Raw genomic sequence first — 24,615 nt, forward strand, 5'->3', positions numbered from 1 at the left:
TCTGCATTGGTGCGTTCCAGTGAGACAAAGAGGTTATGGGCGGGTACACGTTCAGGGCATATTTGTGTGGAATTCTGCATTGGTACGTTCCCGTGAGACAGGGACGTTATTGAGGGGTACAGGTTCAGGGCAAATTTGTGTGGCGTTCTGCATTGGTGCGTTCCAGTGAGACAAGGAGGTTATGGGCGGGTACTCGTTCAGGGCATATTTGTGTGGAATTCTGCATTGGTACGTTCCAGTGAGACAGGGAGCTTATGGAGGGTACCGGTTCAGGGCAATTTTGTGTGGAGTTCTGCATTGGTACGTTCCAGTGAGACAGGGAGTTTATGGAGGGGTACAGGTTCAGGGCAAATTTGTGTGGAGTTCTGCATTGGTGCGTTCCAGTGAGACAAGGAGGTTATGGGCGGGTACACGTTCAGGGCATATTTGTGTGGTATTCTGCATTGGTACGTTCCAGTGAGACAGGGAGGTTATGGAGGGGTACAGGTTCAGTGCATATTTGTGTGAAGTTCTGCATTGGTACGTTCCAGTGAGACAGGGAGGTTATGGAGGGTACCGGTTCATGGCATATTTGTGTGGAGTTCTGCAGTGGGACGATCCAATGAGACAGGGAGGTTATGAACGGGTACAGGTTCAGGGCATATTTGTGTGGAGTTCTGCATTGGTACGTTCCAGTGAGACAGGGAGGATATGGAGGAGTACAGGTTCAGGGCAAATTTGTGTGGAGTTCTGCATTGGTGCGCTCCAGTGAGACAAGGAGGTTATGGAGGGGTACAGGTTCAGGGCATATTTGTGTGGAGTTCTGCAGTGGTACGTTCCAGTGAGACAGGGAGGTTATGCTCGGGTGCAGGTTCAGTGCATATTTGTGTGGAGTTCTGCATTGTTACTTTCCAGTGAGACAAGGAGGTTATGAGCGGGTACACGTTCAGGGCATTTTTGTGTGGAATTCTGCATTGGTACGTTCCAGTGAGACAGGGAGGTTATGGAGGGTACAGGTTCAGGGCAAATTTGTGTGGAGTTCTGCATTGGTGCGTTCCAGTGAGACAAGTAGGTTATGGGCGGGTACAAGTTCAGGGCATATTTGTGTGGTATTCTGCATTGGTACGTTCCAGTGAGACAGGGAGGTTTTGGAGGGGTATAGGTTCAGGGCATATTTGTGTGTAGTTCTGCATTGGTACGTTCCAGTGAGACAGGGAGGTTATGGAGGGTACAGGTTCAGGGCATATTTGTGTGGAGTTCTGCATTGGTACGTTACAGTGAGAGAAGAGGTTATGCACGGTACAGGATCAGGGCATATTTGAGTGGAGTTCTGCATTGGTACGTTCCATTGAGACAGTGAGGTTATGGAGGGGTACAGGTTCAGGGCAAATTTATGTGGAGATCTGCATTGGTGCGTTCCAGTGAGACAATGAGATTATGGGCGGGTACACGTAAAGGGCATATTTGTGTGGAATTCTGCATTGGCACGTTCCAGTGAGACAGGGAGGTTTTGGAGGGTACCGGTTCAGTGCATATTTGTGCGGAGTTCTGCATTGGTACGTTCCAGTGTGACAGGGAGGTTATGGAGAGGTACAGGTTCAGGGCATATTTGTGTGGAGTTCTGCATTGGTACGTTCCAATGAGACAGGGAAGTTATGCAGGGGTACATGTTCAGGGCATATTTGTGTGTAGTTCTGCATCGGTACGTTCCAGTGAGACAGGGAAGTTATGGAGGGTACAGGTTCAGGGCATATTTGTGTGGACTTCTGCAGTGGTACGGTCCAGTGAGACAGGGAGGTTATGGTCGTGTACAGGTTCAGGGCATATTTGTGTGGAGTTCTGCATTGGTACTTTCCAGTGAGACAGGGAGGTTATGGAGGGGTACAGGTTCAGGGCATATTTGTGTGGTGTTCTGCAATGGTACGTTCCAGTGAGACAGGGAGGTTATGCACGGTACAGGATTAGGGCATATTTGAGTGGAGTTCGGCATTCGTGCTTTCCAGTGAGACAGGGAGGTTATGGAGGGGTACAGGTTCAGGGCATATTTGTGTGGAGTTCTGCATCGGTACGTTCCAGTGAGACAGGGAGGTTATGGAGGGGTACAGGTTCAGGGCAAATTTGTGTGGAGTTCTGCATTGGTGCGTTCCAGTGAGACAAGGAGGTTATGGGCGGGTACACGTTCAGGGCATATTTGTGTGGAATTCTGCATTGGTACGTTCCAGTGAGACAGGGAGAATATGCACGGTACAGGATCAGGGCATATTTGAGTGGAGTTCTCCATTGGTACGTTCCAGTGAGACAGGGACGTTATTGAGGGTTACAGGTTCAGGGCAAATTTGTGTGGCGTTCTGCATTGGTGCGTTCCAGTGAGACAAGGAGGTTATGGGCGGGTACACGTTCAGGGCATATTTGTGTGGAATTCTGCATTGGTACGTTCCATTGAGACAGTGAGGTTATGGAGAGGTACAGGTTCAGGGCATATTTGTGTGGAGTTCTGCATTGGTACGTTCCAATGAGACAGGGAAGTTATGCAGGGGTACATGTTCAGGGCATATTTGTGTGTAGTTCTGCATCGGTACGTTCCAGTGAGACAGGGAAGTTATGGAGGGTACAGGTTCAGGGCATATTTGTGTGGAGTTCTGCAGTGGTACGGTCCAGTGAGACAGGGAGGTTATGGTCGTGTACAGGTTCAGGGCATATTTGTGTGGAGTTCTGCATTGGTACTTTCCAGTGAGACAGGGAGGTTATGGAGGGGTACAGGTTCAGGGCATATTTGTGTGGTGTTCTGCAATGGTACGTTCCAGTGAGACAGGGAGGTTATGCACGGTACAGGATTAGGGCATATTTGAGTGGAGTTCGGCATTCGTGCTTTCCAGTGAGACAGGGAGGTTATGGAGGGGTACAGGTTCAGGGCATATTTGTGTGGAGTTCTGCATTGGTACGTTCCAGTGAGGCAGGGAGGTTATGGAGGGGTACAGGTTCAGGGCATATTTGTGTGGAGTTCTGCATTGGTACGGTCCATTGAGACAGGGAGGTTATGGTCGGGTACAGGTTCAGGGCATATTTGTGTGGTGTTCTGCAATGGTACGTTCCAGTGAGACAGGGAGGTTATGCAAGGTACAGGATCAGGGCATATTTGAGTGGAGTTCGGCATTCGTGCTTTCCAGTGAGACAGGGAGGTTATGGAGGGTACAGGTTCAGGGCATATTTGTGTGGAGTTCTGCAGTGGTACGTTCCAGTGAGACAGGGAGGTTATGGTCGGGCACAGGTTCAGTGCATATTTGTGTGGAGTTCTGCATTGTTACTTTCCAGTGAGACAGGGAGGTTATGGAGGGTACAGGTTCATGGCATATTTGTGTGGAGTTCTGCAGTGGGACGATCCAATGAGACAGGGAGGCTATGGACCGGTACAGGTTCAGGGCAAATTGTGTAGAGTTCTGCATGGGTGCTTTCCAGTAGACAAGGAGGTTATGGGCGGGTACACGTTCAGGGCATATTTGTGTGGAATTCTGCATTGGTACGTTCCAGTGAGACAGGGAGGTTATGGAGGGGTACAGGTTCAGGGCATATTTTTTGTAGTCCTGCATTGGTACGTTCCAGTGAGACAGGCAGGTTATGCAGGGGTACAGGTTCAGGGCATATTTGTTTGTAGTTCTGCATTGGTACGTTCCAGTGAGACAGGGAGGTTATGGAGGGTACAGATTCAGGGCATATTTGTGTGGAGTTCTGCAGTGGTACGTTCCAGTGAGACAGGGAGGTTATGGTCGGGTACAGGTTCAGGGCATATTTGTGTGGAGTTCTGCATTGGTACTTTCAAGTGAGACAGGGAGGTTATGGAGGGGTACTGGTTCAGGGCATATTTGTGTGGTGTTCTGCAATGGTACGTTCCAGTGAGACTGGAGGTTATGCACGGTACAGGATCAGGGCATATTTGAGTGGAGTTCGGCATTCGTGCTTTCCAGTCAGACAGGGAGGTTATGGAGGGGTACAGGTTCAGGGCAAATTTGTGTTGAGTTCTGCATTGGTGCGTTCCAGTGAGACAAAGAGGTTATGGGCGGGTACACGTTCAGGGCATATTTGTGTGGAATTCTGCATTGGTACGTTCCCGTGAGACAGGGACGTTATTGAGGGGTACAGGTTCAGGGCAAATTTGTGTGGCGTTCTGCATTGGTGCGTTCCAGTGAGACAAGGAGGTTATGGGCGGGTACTCGTTCAGGGCATATTTGTGTGGAATTCTGCATTGGTACGTTCCAGTGAGACAGGGAGCTTATGGAGGGTACCGGTTCAGGGCAATTTTGTGTGGAGTTCTGCATTGGTACGTTCCAGTGAGACAGGGAGTTTATGGAGGGGTACAGGTTCAGGGCAAATTTGTGTGGAGTTCTGCATTGGTGCGTTCCAGTGAGACAAGGAGGTTATGGGCGGGTACACGTTCAGGGCATATTTGTGTGGTATTCTGCATTGGTACGTTCCAGTGAGACAGGGAGGTTATGGAGGGGTACAGGTTCAGTGCATATTTGTGTGAAGTTCTGCATTGGTACGTTCCAGTGAGACAGGGAGGTTATGGAGGGAACCGGTTCATGGCATATTTGTGTGGAGTTCTGCAGTGGGACGATCCAATGAGACAGGGAGGTTATGAACGGGTACAGGTTCAGGGCATATTTGTGTGGAGTTCTGCATTGGTACGTTCCAGTGAGACAGGGAGGATATGGAGGAGTACAGGTTCAGGGCAAATTTGTGTGGAGTTCTGCATTGGTGCGCTCCAGTGAGACAAGGAGGTTATGGAGGGGTACAGGTTCAGGGCATATTTGTGTGGAGTTCTGCAGTGGTACGTTCCAGTGAGACAGGGAGGTTATGCTCGGGTGCAGGTTCAGTGCATATTTGTGTGGAGTTCTGCATTGGTACTTTCCAGTGAGACAAGGAGGTTATGAGCGGGTACACGTTCAGGGCATTTTTGTGTGGAATTCTGCATTGGTACGTTCCAGTGAGACAGGGAGGTTATGGAGGGTACAGGTTCAGGGCAAATTTGTGTGGAGTTCTGCATTGGTGCGTTCCAGTGAGACAAGTAGGTTATGGGCGGGTACAAGTTCAGGGCATATTTGTGTGGTATTCTGCATTGGTACGTTCCAGTGAGACAGGGAGGTTTTGGAGGGGTATAGGTTCAGGGCATATTTGTGTGTAGTTCTGCATTGGTACGTTCCAGTGAGACAGGGAGGTTATGGAGGGTACAGGTTCAGTGCATATTTGTGTGGAGTTCTGCATTGGTACGTTACAGTGAGACAAGAGGTTATGCACGGTACAGGATCAGGGCATATTTGAGTGGAGTTCTGCATTGGTACGTTCCATTGAGACAGTGAGGTTATGGAGGGGTACAGGTTCAGGGCAAATTTATGTGGAGATCTGCATTGGTGCGTTCCAGTGAGACAATGAGATTATGGGCGGGTACACGTAAAGGGCATATTTGTGTGGAATTCTGCATTGGCACGTTCCAGTGAGACAGGGAGGTTTTGGAGGGTACCGGTTCAGTGCATATTTGTGCGGAGTTCTGCATTGGTACGTTCCAGTGTGACAGGGAGGTTATGGAGAGGTACAGGTTCAGGGCATATTTGTGTGGAGTTCTGCATTGGTACGTTCCAATGAGACAGGGAAGTTATGCAGGGGTACATGTTCAGGGCATATTTGTGTGTAGTTCTGCATCGGTACGTTCCAGTGAGACAGGGAAGTTATGGAGGGTACAGGTTCAGGGCATATTTGTGTGGACTTCTGCAGTGGTACGGTCCAGTGAGACAGGGAGGTTATGGTCGTGTACAGGTTCAGGGCATATTTGTGTGGAGTTCTGCATTGGTACTTTCCAGTGAGACAGGGAGGTTATGGAGGGGTACAGGTTCAGGGCATATTTGTGTGGTGTTCTGCAATGGTACGTTCCAGTGAGACAGGGAGGTTATGCACGGTACAGGTTCAGGGCAAATTTGTGTGGAGTTCTGCATTGGTACGTTCCAATGAGACAGGGAAGTTAAGCAGGGGTACATGTTCAGGGCATATTTGTGTGTAGTTCTGCATCGGTACGTTCCAGTGAGACAGGGAAGTTATGGAGGGTACAGGTTCAGGGCATATTTGTGTGGACTTCTGCAGTGGTACGGTCCAGTGAGACAGGGAGGTTATGGTCGTGTACAGGTTCAGGGCATATTTGTGTGGAGTTCTGCATCGGTACGTTCCAGTGAGACAGGGAGGTTATGGAGGGGTACAGGTTCAGGGCAAATTTGTGTGGAGTTCTGCATTGGTGCGTTCCAGTGAGACAAGGAGGTTATGAGCGGGTACACGTTCAGGGCATATTTGTGTGGAATTCTGCATTGGTACGTTCCAGTGAGACAGGGAGAATATGCACGGTACAGGATCAGGGCATATTTGAGTGGAGTTCTCCATTGGTACGTTCCAGTGAGACAGGGACGTTATTGAGGGTTACAGGTTCAGGGCAAATTTGTGTGGCGTTCTGCATTGGTGCGTTCCAGTGAGACAAGGAGGTTATGGGCGGGTACACGTTCAGGGCATATTTGTGTGGAATTCTGCATTGGTACGTTCCAGTGAGACAGGGAAGTTATGGAGTGTAGCGGTTCAGGGCAAATTTGTGTGGAGTTCTGCATTGGTACTTTCCAGTGAGGCAGGGAGGTTATGGAGGGGTACAGGTTCAGGGCATATTTGTGTGGAATTCTGCGTTGGTACGTTCCAGTGAGACAAGGAGGATATGGGCGGGTACACGTTCAGGGCATATTTACGTGGTGTTCTGCAGTGGTACGTTCCAGAGAGACTGGGAGGTTATGGACGGGTACAGGTTCAGGGCATATTTGAGTGTAGTTCTGCATTGGTACGTTCCAGTGAGACAGGGACGTTATGGAGGTTTACAGGTTCAGGGCATATTTGTGTGGAGTTCTGCATTGGTACGTTCCAGTGAGACAGGGAGGTTATGGAGGGGTACAGGTTCAGGGCACATTTGTGTGGAGTTCTGCATTGGTACGTTCCAGTGAGACAGGGAGGTTATGGAGGGTACAGATTCAGCGCATATTTGTGTGGAGTTCTGCAGTGGTACGGTCCATTGAGACAGGGAGGTTATGGTCGGGTACAGGTTCAGGGCATATTTGTGTGGTGTTCTGCAATGGTACGTTCCAGTGAGACAGGGAGGTTATGCACGGTACAGGATCAGGGCATATTTGAGTGGAGTTCGGCATTCGTGCTTTCCAGTGAGACAGGGAGGTTATGGAGGGGTACAGGTTCAGGGCAAATTTGTGTGGCGTTCTGCATTGGTGCGTTCCAGTGAGACAAGGAGGTTATGGGCGGGTACTCGTTCAGGGCATATTTGTGTGGAATTCTGCATTGGTACGTTCCAGTGAGACAGGGAGGTTATGGAGGGTACCGGTTCAGGGCAATTTTGTGTGGAGTTCTGCATTGGTACGTTCCAGTGAGACAGGGAGTTTATGGAGGGGTACAGGTTCAGGGCAAATTTGTGTGGAGTTCTGCATTGGTGCGTTCCAGTGAGACAAGGAGGTTATGGGCGGGTACACGTTCAGGGCATATTTGTGTGGTATTCTGCATTGGTACGTTCCAGTGAGACAGGGAGGTTTTGGAGGGGTATAGGTTCAGGGCATATTTGTGTGTAGTTCTGCATTTTTACGTTCCAGTGAGACAGGGAGGTTATGGAGGGTACAGGTTCAGGGCATATTTGTGTGGAGTTCTGCATTGGTAAGTTACAGTGAGACAAGAGGTTATGCACGGTACAGGATCAGGGCATATTTGAGTGGAGTTCTGCATTGGTACGTTCCATTGAGACAGTGAGGTTATGGAGGGGTACAGGTTCAGGGCAAATTTATGTGGAGATCTGCATTGGTGCGTTCCAGTGAGACAATGAGATTATGGACGGGTACACGTAAAGGGCATATTTGTGTGGAATTCTGCATTGGTACGTTCCAGTGAGACAGGGAGGTTTTGGAGGGTACCGGTTCAGTGCATATTTGTGCGGAGTTCTGCATTGGTACGTTCCAGTGTGACAGGGAGGTTATGGAGAGGTACAGGTTCAGGGCATATTTGTGTGGAGTTCTGCATTGGTACGTTCCAATAAGACAGGGAAGTTATGCAGGGGTACATGTTCAGGGCATATTTGTGTGTAGTTCTGCATCGGTACGTTCCAGTGAGACAGTGAGGTTATGGAGGGGTACAGGTTCAGGGCAAATTTATGTGGAGATCTGCATTGGTGCGTTCCAGTGAGACAATGAGATTATGGACGGGTACACGTAAAGGGCATATTTGTGTGGAATTCTGCATTGGTACGTTACAGTGAGACAGGGAGGTTTTGGAGGGTACCGGTTCAGTGCATATTTGTGCGGAGTTCTGCATTGGTACGTTCCAGTGTGACAGGGAGGTTATGGAGAGGTACAGGTTCAGGGCATATTTGTGTGGAGTTCTGCATTGGTACGTTCCAATAAGACAGGGAAGTTATGCAGGGGTACATGTTCAGGGCATATTTGTGTGTAGTTCTGCATCGGTACGTTCCAGTGAGACAGGGAAGTTATGGAGGGTACAGGTTCAGGGCATATTTGTGTGGAGTTCTGCAGTGGTACGGTCCAGTGAGACAGGGAGGTTATGGTCGTGTACAGGTTCAGGGCATATTTGTGTGGAGTTCTGCATTGGTACTTTCCAGTGAGACAGGGAGGTTATGGAGGGGTACAGGTTCAGGGCATATTTGTGTGGTGTTCTGCAATGGTACGTTCCAGTGAGACAGGGAGGTTATGCACGGTACAGGATTAGGGCATATTTGAGTGGAGTTCGGCATTCGTGCTTTCCAGTGAGACAGGGAGGTTATGGAGGGGTACAGGTTCAGGGCATATTTGTGTGGAGTTCTGCATTGGTACGTTCCAGTGAGACAGGGAGGTTATGGAGGGGTACAGGTTCAGGGCAAATTTGTGTGGAGTTCTGCATTGGTGCGTTCCAGTGAGACAAGGAGGTTATGGGCGGGTACACGTTCAGGGCATATTTGTGTGGAATTCTGCATTGGTACGTTCCAGTGAGACAGGGAGAATATGCACGGTACAGGATCAGGGCATATTTGAGTGGAGTTCTGCATTGGTACGTTCCAGTGAGACAGGGACGTTATTGAGGTTTACAGGTTCAGGGCAAATTTGTGTGGCGTTCTGCATTGGTGCGTTCCAGTGAGACAAGGAGGTTATGGGCGGGTACACGTTCAGGGCATATTTGTGTGGAATTCTGCATTGGTACGTTCCAGTGAGACAGGGAAGTTATGGAGTGTAGCGGTTCAGGGCAAATTTGTGTGGAGTTCTGCATTGGTACTTTCCAGTGAGGCAGGGAGGTTATGGAGGGGTACAGGTTCAGGGCATATTTGTGTGGAATTCTGCGTTGGTACGTTCCAGTGAGACAAGGAGGATATGGGCGGGTACACGTTCAGGGCATATTTACGTGGTGTTCTGCAGTGGTACGTTCCAGAGAGACTGGGAGGTTATGGACGGGTACAGGTTCAGGGCATATTTGAGTGTAGTTCTGCATTGGTACGTTCCAGTGAGACAGGGACGTTATGGAGGTTTACAGGTTCAGGGCATATTTGTGTGGAGTTCTGCATTGGTACGTTCCAGTGAGACAGGGAGGTTATGGAGGGGTACAGGTTCAGGGCACATTTGTGTGGAGTTCTGCATTGGTACGTTCCAGTGAGACAGGGAGGTTATGGAGGGTACAGATTCAGCGCATATTTGTGTGGAGTTCTGCAGTGGTACGGTCCATTGAGACAGGGAGGTTATGGTCGGGTACAGGTTCAGGGCATATTTGTGTGGTGTTCTGCAATGGTACGTTCCAGTGAGACAAGGAGGATACGGGCGGGTACACGTTCAGGGCATATTTACGTGGTGTTCTGCAGTGGTACGTTCCAGAGAGACTGGGAGGTTATGGACGGGTACAGGTTCAGGGCATATTTGAGTGTAGTTCTGCATTGGTACGTTCCAGTGAGACAGGGACGTTATGGAGGTTTACAGGTTCAGGGCATATTTGTGTGGAGTTCTCCATTGGTACGTTCCAGTGAGACAGGGACGTTATTGAGGGTTACAGGTTCAGGGCAAATTTGTGTGGCGTTCTGCATTGGTGCGTTCCAGTGAGACAAGGAGGTTATGGGCGGGTACACGTTCAGGGCATATTTGTGTGGAATTCTGCATTGGTACGTTCCAGTGAGACAGGGAAGTTATGGAGTGTAGCGGTTCAGGGCAAATTTTTGTGGAGTTCTGCATTGGTACTTTCCAGTGAGGCAGGGAGGTTATGGAGGGGTACAGGTTCAGGGCATATTTGTGTGGAATTCTGCGTTGGTACGTTCCAGTGAGACAAGGAGGATATGGGCGGGTACACGTTCAGGGCATATTTACGTGGTGTTCTGCAGTGGTACGTTCCAGAGAGACTGGGAGGTTATGGACGGGTACAGGTTCAGGGCATATTTGAGTGTAGTTCTGCATTGGTACGTTCCAGTGAGACAGGGACGTTATGGAGGTTTACAGGTTCAGGGCATATTTGTGTGGAGTTCTGCATTGGTACGTTCCAGTGAGACAGGGAGGTTATGGAGGGGTACAGGTTCAGGGCACATTTGTGTGGAGTTCTGCATTGGTACGTTCCAGTGAGACAGGGAGGTTATGGAGGGTACAGATTCAGCGCATATTTGTGTGGAGTTCTGCAGTGGTACGGTCCATTGAGACAGGGAGGTTATGGTCGGGTACAGGTTCAGGGCATATTTGTGTGGTGTTCTGCAATGGTACGTTCCAGTGAGACAGGGAGGTTATGCACGGTACAGGATCAGGGCATATTTGAGTGGAGTTCGGCATTCGTGCTTTCCAGTGAGACAGGGAGGTTATGGAGGGGTACAGGTTCAGGGCAAATTTGTGTGGCGTTCTGCATTGGTGCGTTCCAGTGAGACAAGGAGGTTATGGGCGGGTACTCGTTCAGGGCATATTTGTGTGGAATTCTGCATTGGTACGTTCCAGTGAGACAGGGAGGTTATGGAGGGTACCGGTTCAGGGCAATTTTGTGTGGAGTTCTGCATTGGTACGTTCCAGTGAGACAGGGAGTTTATGGAGGGGTACAGGTTCAGGGCAAATTTGTGTGGAGTTCTGCATTGGTGCGTTCCAGTGAGACAAGGAGGTTATGGGCGGGTACACGTTCAGGGCATATTTGTGTGGTATTCTGCATTGGTACGTTCCAGTGAGACAGGGAGGTTTTGGAGGGGTATAGGTTCAGGGCATATTTGTGTGTAGTTCTGCATTTTTACGTTCCAGTGAGACAGGGAGGTTATGGAGGGTACAGGTTCAGGGCATATTTGTGTGGAGTTCTGCATTGGTAAGTTACAGTGAGACAAGAGGTTATGCACGGTACAGGATCAGGGCATATTTGAGTGGAGTTCTGCATTGGTACGTTCCATTGAGACAGTGAGGTTATGGAGGGGTACAGGTTCAGGGCAAATTTATGTGGAGATCTGCATTGGTGCGTTCCAGTGAGACAATGAGATTATGGACGGGTACACGTAAAGGGCATATTTGTGTGGAATTCTGCATTGGTACGTTCCAGTGAGACAGGGAGGTTTTGGAGGGTACCGGTTCAGTGCATATTTGTGCGGAGTTCTGCATTGGTACGTTCCAGTGTGACAGGGAGGTTATGGAGAGGTACAGGTTCAGGGCATATTTGTGTGGAGTTCTGCATTGGTACGTTCCAATAAGACAGGGAAGTTATGCAGGGGTACATGTTCAGGGCATATTTGTGTGTAGTTCTGCATCGGTACGTTCCAGTGAGACAGTGAGGTTATGGAGGGGTACAGGTTCAGGGCAAATTTATGTGGAGATCTGCATTGGTGCGTTCCAGTGAGACAATGAGATTATGGACGGGTACACGTAAAGGGCATATTTGTGTGGAATTCTGCATTGGTACGTTCCAGTGAGACAGGGAGGTTTTGGAGGGTACCGGTTCAGTGCATATTTGTGCGGAGTTCTGCATTGGTACGTTCCAGTGTGACAGGGAGGTTATGGAGAGGTACAGGTTCAGGGCATATTTGTGTGGAGTTCTGCATTGGTACGTTCCAATAAGACAGGGAAGTTATGCAGGGGTACATGTTCAGGGCATATTTGTGTGTAGTTCTGCATCGGTACGTTCCAGTGAGACAGGGAAGTTATGGAGGGTACAGGTTCAGGGCATATTTGTGTGGAGTTCTGCAGTGGTACGGTCCAGTGAGACAGGGAGGTTATGGTCGTGTACAGGTTCAGGGCATATTTGTGTGGAATTCTGCATTGGTACTTTCCAGTGAGACAGGGAGGTTATGGAGGGGTACAGGTTCAGGGCATATTTGTGTGGTGTTCTGCAATGGTACGTTCCAGTGAGACAGGGAGGTTATGCACGGTACAGGATTAGGGCATATTTGAGTGGAGTTCGGCATTCGTGCTTTCCAGTGAGACAGGGAGGTTATGGAGGGGTACAGGTTCAGGGCATATTTGTGTGGAGTTCTGCATTGGTACGTTCCAGTGAGACAGGGAGGTTATGGAGGGGTACAGGTTCAGGGCAAATTTGTGTGGAGTTCTGCATTGGTGCGTTCCAGTGAGACAAGGAGGTTATGGGCGGGTACACGTTCAGGGCATATTTGTGTGGAATTCTGCATTGGTACGTTCCAGTGAGACAGGGAGAATATGCACGGTACAGGATCAGGGCATATTTGAGTGGAGTTCTGCATTGGTACGTTCCAGTGAGACAGGGACGTTATTGAGGTTTACAGGTTCAGGGCAAATTTGTGTGGCGTTCTGCATTGGTGCGTTCCAGTGAGACAAGGAGGTTATGGGCGGGTACACGTTCAGGGCATATTTGTGTGGAATTCTGCATTGGTACGTTCCAGTGAGACAGGGAAGTTATGGAGTGTAGCGGTTCAGGGCAAATTTGTGTGGAGTTCTGCATTGGTACTTTCCAGTGAGGCAGGGAGGTTATGGAGGGGTACAGGTTCAGGGCATATTTGTGTGGAATTCTGCGTTGGTACGTTCCAGTGAGACAAGGAGGATATGGGCGGGTACACGTTCAGGGCATATTTACGTGGTGTTCTGCAGTGGTACGTTCCAGAGAGACTGGGAGGTTATGGACGGGTACAGGTTCAGGGCATATTTGAGTGTAGTTCTGCATTGGTACGTTCCAGTGAGACAGGGACGTTATGGAGGTTTACAGGTTCAGGGCATATTTGTGTGGAGTTCTGCATTGGTACGTTCCAGTGAGACAGGGAGGTTATGGAGGGGTACAGGTTCAGGGCACATTTGTGTGGAGTTCTGCATTGGTACGTTCCAGTGAGACAGGGAGGTTATGGAGGGTACAGATTCAGCGCATATTTGTGTGGAGTTCTGCAGTGGTACGGTCCATTGAGACAGGGAGGTTATGGTCGGGTACAGGTTCAGGGCATATTTGTGTGGTGTTCTGCAATGGTACGTTCCAGTGAGACAAGGAGGATACGGGCGGGTACACGTTCAGGGCATATTTACGTGGTGTTCTGCAGTGGTACGTTCCAGAGAGACTGGGAGGTTATGGACGGGTACAGGTTCAGGGCATATATGAGTGTAGTTCTGCATTGGTACGTTCCAGTGAGACAGGGACGTTATGGAGGTTTACAGGTTCAGGGCATATTTGTGTGGAGTTCTCCATTGGTACGTTCCAGTGAGACAGGGACGTTATTGAGGGTTACAGGTTCAGGGCAAATTTGTGTGGCGTTCTGCATTGGTGCGTTCCAGTGAGACAAGGAGGTTATGGGCGGGTACACGTTCAGGGCATATTTGTGTGGAATTCTGCATTGGTACGTTCCAGTGAGACAGGGAAGTTATGGAGTGTAGCGGTTCAGGGCAAATTTTTGTGGAGTTCTGCATTGGTACTTTCCAGTGAGGCAGGGAGGTTATGGAGGGGTACAGGTTCAGGGCATATTTGTGTGGAATTCTGCGTTGCTACGTTCCAGTGAGACAAGGAGGATATGGGCGGGTACACGTTCAGGGCATATTTACGTGGTGTTCTGCAGTGGTACGTTCCAGAGAGACTGGGAGGTTATGGACGGGTACAGGTTCAGGGCATATTTGAGTGTAGTTCTGCATTGGTACGTTCCAGTGAGACAGGGACGTTATGGAGGTTTACAGGTTCAGGGCATATTTGTGTGGAGTTCTGCATTGGTACGTTCCAGTGAGACAGGGAGGTTATGGAGGGGTACAGGTTCAGGGCACATTTGTGTGGAGTTCTGCATTGGTACGTTCCAGTGAGACAGGGAGGTTATGGAGGGTACAGATTCAGCGCATATTTGTGTGGAGTTCTGCAGTGGTACGGTCCATTGAGACAGGGAGGTTATGGTCGGGTACAGGTTCAGGGCATATTTGTGTGGTGTTCTGCAATGGTACGTTCCAGTGAGACAGGGAGGTTATGCACGGTACAGGATCAGGGCATATTTGAGTGGAGTTCGGCATTCGTGCTTTCCAGTGAGACAGGGAGGTTATGGAGGGGTACAGGTTCAGGGCAAATTTGTGTGGCGTTCTGCATTGGTGCGTTCCAGTGAGACAAGGAGGTTATGGGCGGGTACTCGTTCAGGGCATATTTGTGTGGAATTCTGCATTGGTACGTTCCAGTGAGACAGGGAGGTTATGGAGGGTACCGGTTCAGGGCAATTTTGTGTGGAGTTCTGCATTGGTACGTTCCAGTGAGACAGGGAGTTTATGGAGGGGTACAGGTTCAGGGCAAATTTGTGTGGAGTTCTGCATTGGTGCGTTCCAGTGAGACAAGGAGGTTATGGGCGGGTACACGTTCAGGGCATATTTGTGTGGTATTCTGCATTGGTACGTTCCAGTGAGACAGGGAGGTTTTGGAGGGGTATAGGTTCAGGGCATATTTGTGTGTAGTTCTGCATTTTTACGTTCCAGTGAGACAGGGAGGTTATGGAGGGTACAGGTTCAGGGCATATTTGTGTGGAGTTCTGCATTGGTAAGTTACAGTGAGACAAGAGGTTATGCACGGTACAGGATCAGGGCATATTTGAGTGGAGTTCTGCATTGGTACGTTCCATTGAGACAGTGAGGTTATGGAGGGGTACAGGTTCAGGGCAAATTTATGTGGAGATCTGCATTGGTGCGTTCCAGTGAGACAATGAGATTATGGACGGGTAAACGTAAAGGGCATATTTGTGTGGAATTCTGCATTGGTACGTTCCAGTGAGACAGGGAGGTTTTGGAGGGTACCGGTTCAGTGCATATTTGTGCGGAGTTCTCCATTGGTACGTTCCAGTGAGACAGGGACGTTATTGAGGGTTACAGGTTCAGGGCAAATTTGTGTGGCGTTCTGCATTGGTGCGTTCCAGTGAGACAAGGAGGTTATGGGCGGGTACACGTTCAGGGCATATTTGTGTGGAATTCTGCATTGGTACGTTCCAGTGAGACAGGGAAGTTATGGAGTGTAGCGGTTCAGGGCAAATTTTTGTGGAGTTCTGCATTGGTACTTTCCAGTGAGGCAGGGAGGTTATGGAGGGGTACAGGTTCAGGGCATATTTGTGTGGAATTCTGCGTTGGTACGTTCCAGTGAGACAAGGAGGATATGGGCGGGTACACGTTCAGGGCATATTTACGTGGTGTTCTGCAGTGGTACGTTCCAGAGAGACTGGGAGGTTATGGACGGGTACAGGTTCAGGGCATATTTGAGTGTAGTTCTGCATTGGTACGTTCCAGTGAGACAGGGACGTTATGGAGGTTTACAGGTTCAGGGCATATTTGTGTGGAGTTCTGCATTGGTACGTTCCAGTGAGACAGGTAGGTTATGGAGGGGTACAGGTTCAGGGCACATTTGTGTGGAGTTCTGCATTGGTACGTTCCAGTGAGACAGGGAGGTTATGGAGGGTACAGATTCAGCGCATATTTGTGTGGAGTTCTGCAGTGGTACGGTCCATTGAGACAGGGAGGTTATGGTCGGGTACAGGTTCAGGGCATATTTGTGTGGTGTTCTGCAATGGTACGTTCCAGTGAGACAGGGAGGTTATGCACGGTACAGGATCAGGGCATATTTGAGTGGAGTTCGGCATTCGTGCTTTCCAGTGAGACAGGGAGGTTATGGAGGGGTACAGGTTCAGGGCAAATTTGTGTGGCGTTCTGCATTGGTGCGTTCCAGTGAGACAAGGAGGTTATGGGCGGGTACTCGTTCAGGGCATATTTGTGTGGAATTCTGCATTGGTACGTTCCAGTGAGACAGGGAGGTTATGGAGGGTACCGGTTCAGGGCAATTTTGTGTGGAGTTCTGCATTGGTACGTTCCAGTGAGACAGGGAGTTTATGGAGGGGTACAGGTTCAGGGCAAATTTGTGTGGAGTTCTGCATTGGTGCGTTCCAGTGAGACAAGGAGGTTATGGGCGGGTACACGTTCAGGGCATATTTGTGTGGTATTCTGCATTGGTACGTTCCAGTGAGACAGGGAGGTTTTGGAGGGGTATAGGTTCAGGGCATATTTGTGTGTAGTTCTGCATTTTTACGTTCCAGTGAGACAGGGAGGTTATGGAGGGTACAGGTTCAGGGCATATTTGTGTGGAGTTCTGCATTGGTAAGTTACAGTGAGACAAGAGGTTATGCACGGTACAGGATCAGGGCATATTTGAGTGGAGTTCTGCATTGGTACGTTCCATTGAGACAGTGAGGTTATGGAGGGGTACAGGTTCAGGGCAAATTTATGTGGAGATCTGCATTGGTGCGTTCCAGTGAGACAATGAGATTATGGACGGGTACACGTAAAGGGCATATTTGTGTGGAATTCTGCATTGGTACGTTCCAGTGAGACAGGGAGGTTTTGGAGGGTACCGGTTCAGTGCATATTTGTGCGGAGTTCTGCATTGGTACGTTCCAGTGTGACAGGGAGGTTATGGAGAGGTACAGGTTCAGGGCATATTTGTGTGGAGTTCTGCATTGGTACGTTCCAATAAGACAGGGAAGTTATGCAGGGGTACATGTTCAGGGCATATTTGTGTGTAGTTCTGCATCGGTACGTTCCAGTGAGACAGTGAGGTTATGGAGGGGTACAGGTTCAGGGCAAATTTATGTGGAGATCTGCATTGGTGCGTTCCAGTGAGACAATGAGATTATGGACGGGTACACGTAAAGGGCATATTTGTGTGGAATTCTGCATTGGTACGTTCCAGTGAGACAGGGCGGTTTTGGAGGGTACCGGTTCAGTGCATATTTGTGCGGAGTTCTGCATTGGTACGTTCCAGTGTGACAGGGAGGTTATGGAGAGGTACAGGTTCAGGGCATATTTGTGTGGAGTTCTGCATTGGTACGTTCCAATAAGACAGGGAAGTTATGCAGGGGTACATGTTCAGGGCATATTTGTGTGTAGTTCTGCATCGGTACGTTCCAGTGAGACAGGGAAGTTATGGAGGGTACAGGTTCAGGGCATATTTGTGTGGAGTTCTGCAGTGGTACGGTCCAGTGAGACAGGGAGGTTATGGTCGTGTACAGGTTCAGGGCATATTTGTGTGGAATTCTGCATTGGTACTTTCCAGTGAGACAGGGAGGTTATGGAGGGGTACAGGTTCAGGGCATATTTGTGTGGTGTTCTGCAATGGTACGTTCCAGTGAGACAGGGAGGTTATGCACGGTACAGGATTAGGGCATATTTGAGTGGAGTTCGGCATTCGTGCTTTCCAGTGAGACAGGGAGGTTATGGAGGGGTACAGGTTCAGGGCATATTTGTGTGGAGTTCTGCATTGGTACGTTCCAGTGAGACAGGGAGGTTATGGAGGGGTACAGGTTCAGGGCAAATTTGTGTGGAGTTCTGCATTGGTGCGTTCCAGTGAGACAAGGAGGTTATGGGCGGGTACACGTTCAGGGCATATTTGTGTGGAATTCTGCATTGGTACGTTCCAGTGAGACAGGGAGAATATGCACGGTACAGGATCAGGGCATATTTGAGTGGAGTTCTGCATTGGTACGTTCCAGTGAGACAGGGACGTTATTGAGGTTTACAGGTTCAGGGCAAATTTGTGTGGCGTTCTGCATTGGTGCGTTCCAGTGAGACAAGGAGGTTATGGGCGGGTACACGTTCAGGGCATATTTGTGTGGAATTCTGCATTGGTACGTTCCAGTGAGACAGGGAAGTTATGGAGTGTAGCGGTTCAGGGCAAATTTGTGTGGAGTTCTGCATTGGTACTTTCCAGTGAGGCAGGGAGGTTATGGAGGGGTACAGGTTCAGGGCATATTTGTGTGGAATTCTGCGTTGGTACGTTCCAGTGAGACAAGGAGGATATGGGCGGGTACACGTTCAGGGCATATTTACGTGGTGTTCTGCAGTGGTACGTTCCAGAGAGACTGGGAGGTTATGGACGGGTACAGGTTCAGGGCATATTTGAGTGTAGTTCTGCATTGGTACGTTCCAGTGAGACAGGGACGTTATGGAGGTTTACAGGTTCAGGGCATATTTGTGTGGAGTTCTGCATTGGTACGTTCCAGTGAGACAGGGAGGTTATGGAGGGGTACAGGTTCAGGGCACATTTGTGTGGAGTTCTGCATTGGTACGTTCCAGTGAGACAGGGAGGTTATGGAGGGTACAGATTCAGCGCATATTTGTGTGGAGTTCTGCAGTGGTACGGTCCATTGAGACAGGGAGGTTATGGTCGGGTACAGGTTCAGGGCATATTTGTGTGGTGTTCTGCAATGGTACGTTCCAGTGAGACAAGGAGGTTATGAACGGTACAGGATCAGGGCATATTTGAGTGGAGTTCGGCATTCGTGCTTTCCAGTGAGACAGGGAGGTTATGGAGGGGTACAGGTTCAGGGCATATTTGTGTGGAGTTCTGCATTGGTACGTTCCAGTGAGACAGGGAGGTTATGGAGTGTAGCGGTTCTGGGCAAATTTGTGTGGAGTTCTGCATTGGTGCGTTCCAGTGAGACAAGGAGGTTATGGGCGGGTACACGTTCAGGGCATATTTGTGTGGAATTCTGCATTGGTACGTTCCAGTGAGACAGGGTGGTTATGGAGTGTAGCGGTTCAGGACAAATTTGTGTGGAGTTCTGCATTGGTACGTTCCAGTGACGCAGGGAGGTTATGGAGGGGTACATGTTCAGGGCATATTTGTGTGGAGTTCTGCGTTGGTACGTTCCAGTGAGACAAGGAGGTTATGGGCGGGTACACGTTCAGGGCATATTTACGTGGTGTTCTGCAGTGGTACGTTCCAGAGAGACTGGGAGGTTATGGAGGGGTACAGGTTCAGGGCATATTTGAGTGTAGTTCTGCATTGGTACGTTCCAGTGAGACAGGGACGTTATGGAGGGATACAGGTTCAGGGCATATTTGAATGGAGTTCGACATTGGTACGTTCCAGTGAGACAGGGAGGTTATGGAGGGGTACAGGTTCAGGGCACATTTGTGTGGAGTTCTGCATTGGTACGTTCCAGTGAGACAGGGAGGTTATGGAGGGTACAGGTTCAGCGCATATTTGTGTGGAGTTCTGCAGTGGTACGGTCCAGTGAGACAGGGAGATTATGGTCGGGTACAGGTTCAGGGCATATATGTGTGGAGTTCGACATTGGTACATTCCAGTGAGACTGGGAGGTTATGGAAGGGTACAGTTTCAGGGCATATTTGTGTGGTGTTCTGCAATGGTATGTTCCAGTGAGACAAGGAGGTTATGGGCGGGAACACGTTCAGGGCAGATTTGTGTGGCGTTCTGCAATGGTGCGTTCCGGTGTGACATGGAGGTTATGGAGGGGTACAGTTTCATGGCATATTTGAGTGTAGTTCTGCATTGGTACGTTCCAGTGAGACAGGGAGGTTATGGAGGGGTACAGGTTCAGGGCATATTTGAGTGTAGTTCTGCATTGGTACGTTCCAGTGAGACAGGGACGTTATGGAGGGATACAGGTTCAGGGCATATTTGAATGGAGTTCGACATTGGTACGTTCCAGTGAGACAGGGAGGTTATGGAGGGGTACAGGTTCAGGGCACATTTGTGTGGAGTTCTGCATTGGTACGTTCCAGTGAGACAGGGAGGTTATGCACGGTACAGGATCAGGGCATATTTGAGTGGAGTTCGGCATTCGTGCTTTCCAGTGAGACAGGGAGGTTATGGAGGGGTACAGGTTCAGGGCAAATTTGTGTGGCGTTCTGCATTGGTGCGTTCCAGTGAGACAAGGAGGTTATGGGCGGGTACACGTTCAGGGCATATTTGTGTGGAATTCTGCATTGGTACGTTCCAGTGAGACAGGGAGAATATGCACGGTACAGGATCAGGGCATATTTGAGTGGAGTTCTGCATTGGTACGTTCCAATGAGACAGGGACGTTATTGAGGGGTACAGGTTCAGGGCAAATTTGTGTGGCGTTCTGCGTTGGTACGTTCCAGTGAGACAAGGAGGATATGGGCGGGTACACGTTCAGGGCATATTTGTGTGGAATTCTGCATTGGTACGTTCCAGTGAGACAGGGAAGTTATGGAGTGTAGCGGTTCAGGGCAAATTTTTGTGGAGTTCTGCATTGGTACTTTCCAGTGAGGCAGGGAGGTTATGGAGGGGTACAGGTTCAGGGCATATTTGTGTGGAATTCTGCGTTGGTACGTTCCAGTGAGACAAGGAGGATATGGGCGGGTACACGTTCAGGGCATATTTACGTGGTGTTCTGCAGTGGTACGTTCCAGAGAGACTGGGAGGTTATGGACGGGTACAGGTTCAGGGCATATTTGAGTGTAGTTCTGCATTGGTACGTTCCAGTGAGACAGGGACGTTATGGAGGTTTACAGGTTCAGGGCATATTTGTGTGGAGTTCTGCATTGGTACGTTCCAGTGAGACAGGGAGGTTATGGAGGGGTACAGGTTCAGGGCACATTTGTGTGGAGTTCTGCATTGGTACGTTCCAGTGAGACAGGGAGGTTATGGAGGGTACAGATTCAGCGCATATTTGTGTGGAGTTCTGCAGTGGTACGGTCCATTGAGACAGGGAGGTTATGGTCGGGTACAGGTTCAGGGCATATTTGTGTGGTGTTCTGCAATGGTACGTTCCAGTGAGACAGGGAGGTTATGCACGGTACAGGATCAGGGCATATTTGAGTGGAGTTCGGCATTCGTGCTTTCCAGTGAGACAGGGAGGTTATGGAGGGGTACAGGTTCAGGGCAAATTTGTGTGGCGTTCTGCATTGGTGCGTTCCAGTGAGACAAGGAGGTTATGGGCGGGTACTCGTTCAGGGCATATTTGTGTGGAATTCTGCATTGGTACGTTCCAGTGAGACAGGGAGGTTATGGAGGGTACCGGTTCAGGGCAATTTTGTGTGGAGTTCTGCATTGGTACGTTCCAGTGAGACAGGGAGTTTATGGAGGGGTACAGGTTCAGGGCAAATTTGTGTGGAGTTCTGCATTGGTGCGTTCCAGTGAGACAAGGAGGTTATGGGCGGGTACACGTTCAGGGCATATTTGTGTGGTATTCTGCATTGGTACGTTCCAGTGAGACAGGGAGGTTTTGGAGGGGTATAGGTTCAGGGCATATTTGTGTGTAGTTCTGCATTTTTACGTTCCAGTGAGACAGGGAGGTTATGGAGGGTACAGGTTCAGGGCATATTTGTGTGGAGTTCTGCATTGGTAAGTTACAGTGAGACAAGAGGTTATGCACGGTACAGGATCAGGGCATATTTGAGTGGAGTTCTGCATTGGTACGTTCCATTGAGACAGTGAGGTTATGGAGGGGTACAGGTTCAGGGCAAATTTATGTGGAGATCTGCATTGGTGCGTTCCAGTGAGACAATGAGATTATGGACGGGTACACGTAAAGGGCATATTTGTGTGGAATTCTGCATTGGTACGTTCCAGTGAGACAGGGAGGTTTTGGAGGGTACCGGTTCAGTGCATATTTGTGCGGAGTTCTGCATTGGTACGTTCCAGTGTGACAGGGAGGTTATGGAGAGGTACAGGTTCAGGGCATATTTGTGTGGAGTTCTGCATTGGTACGTTCCAATAAGACAGGGAAGTTATGCAGGGGTACATGTTCAGGGCATATTTGTGTGTAGTTCTGCATCGGTACGTTCCAGTGAGACAGTGAGGTTATGGAGGGGTACAGGTTCAGGGCAAATTTATGTGGAGATCTGCATTGGTGCGTTCCAGTGAGACAATGAGATTATGGACGGGTACACGTAAAGGGCATATTTGTGTGGAATTCTGCATTGGTACGTTCCAGTGAGACAGGGAGGTTTTGGAGGGTACCGGTTCAGTGCATATTTGTGCGGAGTTCTGCATTGGTACGTTCCAGTGTGACAGGGAGGTTATGGAGAGGTACAGGTTCAGGGCATATTTGTGTGGAGGTCTGCATTGGTACGTTCCAATAAGACAGGGAAGTTATGCAGGGGTACATGTTCAGGGCATATTTGTGTGTAGTTCTGCATCGGTACGTTCCAGTCAGACAGGGAAGTTATGGAGGGTACAGGTTCAGGGCATATTTGTGTGGAGTTCTGCAGTGGTACGGTCCAGTGAGACAGGGAGGTTATGGTCGTGTACAGGTTCAGGGCATATTTGTGTGGAATTCTGCATTGGTACTTTCCAGTGAGACAGGGAGGTTATGGAGGGGTACAGGTTCAGGGCATATTTGTGTGGTGTTCTGCAATGGTACGTTCCAGTGAGACAGGGAGGTTATGCACGGTACAGGATTAGGGCATATTTGAGTGGAGTTCGGCATTCGTGCTTTCCAGTGAGACAGGGAGGTTATGGAGGGGTACAGGTTCAGGGCATATTTGTGTGGAGTTCTGCATTGGTACGTTCCAGTGAGACAGGGAGGTTATGGAGGGGTACAGGTTCAGGGCAAATTTGTGTGGAGTTCTGCATTGGTGCGTTCCAGTGAGACAAGGAGGTTATGGGCGGGTACACGTTCAGGGCATATTTGTGTGGAATTCTGCATTGGTACGTTCCAGTGAGACAGGGAGAATATGCACGGTACAGGATCAGGGCATATTTGAGTGGAGTTCTGCATTGGTACGTTCCAGTGAGACAGGGACGTTATTGAGGTTTACAGGTTCAGGGCAAATTTGTGTGGCGTTCTGCATTGGTGCGTTCCAGTGAGACAAGGAGGTTATGGGCGGGTACACGTTCAGGGCATATTTGTGTGGAATTCTGCATTGGTACGTTCCAGTGAGACAGGGAAGTTATGGAGTGTAGCGGTTCAGGACAAATTTGTGTGGAGTTCTGCATTGGTACGTTCCAGTGACGCAGGGAGGTTATGGAGGGGTACATGTTCAGGGCATATTTGTGTGGAGTTCTGCGTTGGTACGTTCCAGTGAGACAAGGAGGTTATGGGCGGGTACACGTTCAGGGCATATTTACGTGGTGTTCTGCAGTGGTACGTTCCAGAGAGACTGGGAGGTTATGGAGGGGTACAGGTTCAGGGCATATTTGAGTGTAGTTCTGCATTGGTACGTTCCAGTGAGACAGGGACGTTATGGAGGGATACAGGTTCAGGGCATATTTGAATGGAGTTCGACATTGGTACGTTCCAGTGAGACAGGGAGGTTATGGAGGGGTACAGGTTCAGGGCACATTTGTGTGGAGTTCTGCATTGGTACGTTCCAGTGAGACAGGGAGGTTATGGAGGGTACAGGTTCAGCGCATATTTGTGTGGAGTTCTGCAGTGGTACGGTCCAGTGAGACAGGGAGATTATGGTCGGGTACAGGTTCAGGGCATATATGTGTGGAGTTCGACATTGGTACATTCCAGTGAGACTGGGAGGTTATGGAAGGGTACAGTTTCAGGGCATATTTGTGTGGTGTTCTGCAATGGTATGTTCCAGTGAGACAAGGAGGTTATGGGCGGGAACACGTTCAGGGCAGATTTGTGTGGCGTTCTGCAATGGTGCGTTCCGGTGTGACATGGAGGTTATGGAGGGGTACAGTTTCATGGCATATTTGAGTGTAGTTCTGCATTGGTACGTTCCAGTGAGACAGGGAGGTTATGGAGGGTACAGGTTCAGGGCATATTTGTGTGATGTTCTGCATTGGCACGTTCCAGTCAGATTGGGAGGTTATGGAGGGGTACAGGTTCAGGGCATATTTGTGTGGAGTTCTGCAGTGGTACGTTCCATTGAGACAGGGAGGTTATGGTCGGGCACAGGTTCTGTGCATATTTGTGTGGAGTTCTGCATTGGTACTTTCCAGTGAGACAGGGAGGTTATGGAGAGGTACAGGTTCAGGGCATATTTGTGTGGAGTTCTGCATTGGTACGTTCCAGTGAGACAGGGAGAATATGCACGGTACAGGATCAGGGCATATTTGAGTGGAGTTCTGCATTGGTACGTTCCAATGAGACAGGGACGTTATTGAGGGGTACAGGTTCAGGGCAAATTTGTGTGGCGTTCTGCGTTGGTACGTTCCAGTGAGACAAGGAGGATATGGGCGGGTACACGTTCAGGGCATATTTACGTGGTGTTCTGCAGTGGTACGTTCCAGAGAGACTGGGAGGTTATGGACGGGTACAGGTTCAGGGCATATTTGAGTGTAGTTCTGCATTGGTACGTTCCAGTGAGACAGGGACGTTATGGAGGTTTACAGGTTCAGGGCATATTTGTGTGGAGTTCTGCATTGGTACGTCCCAGTGAGACAGGGAGGTTATGGAGGGGT

The sequence above is a fragment of the Hemitrygon akajei genome, unplaced genomic scaffold (assembly GCF_048418815.1).
Source record: "Hemitrygon akajei unplaced genomic scaffold, sHemAka1.3 Scf000066, whole genome shotgun sequence".
NCBI classification, from domain to species: Eukaryota; Metazoa; Chordata; class Chondrichthyes; order Myliobatiformes; family Dasyatidae; genus Hemitrygon; species Hemitrygon akajei.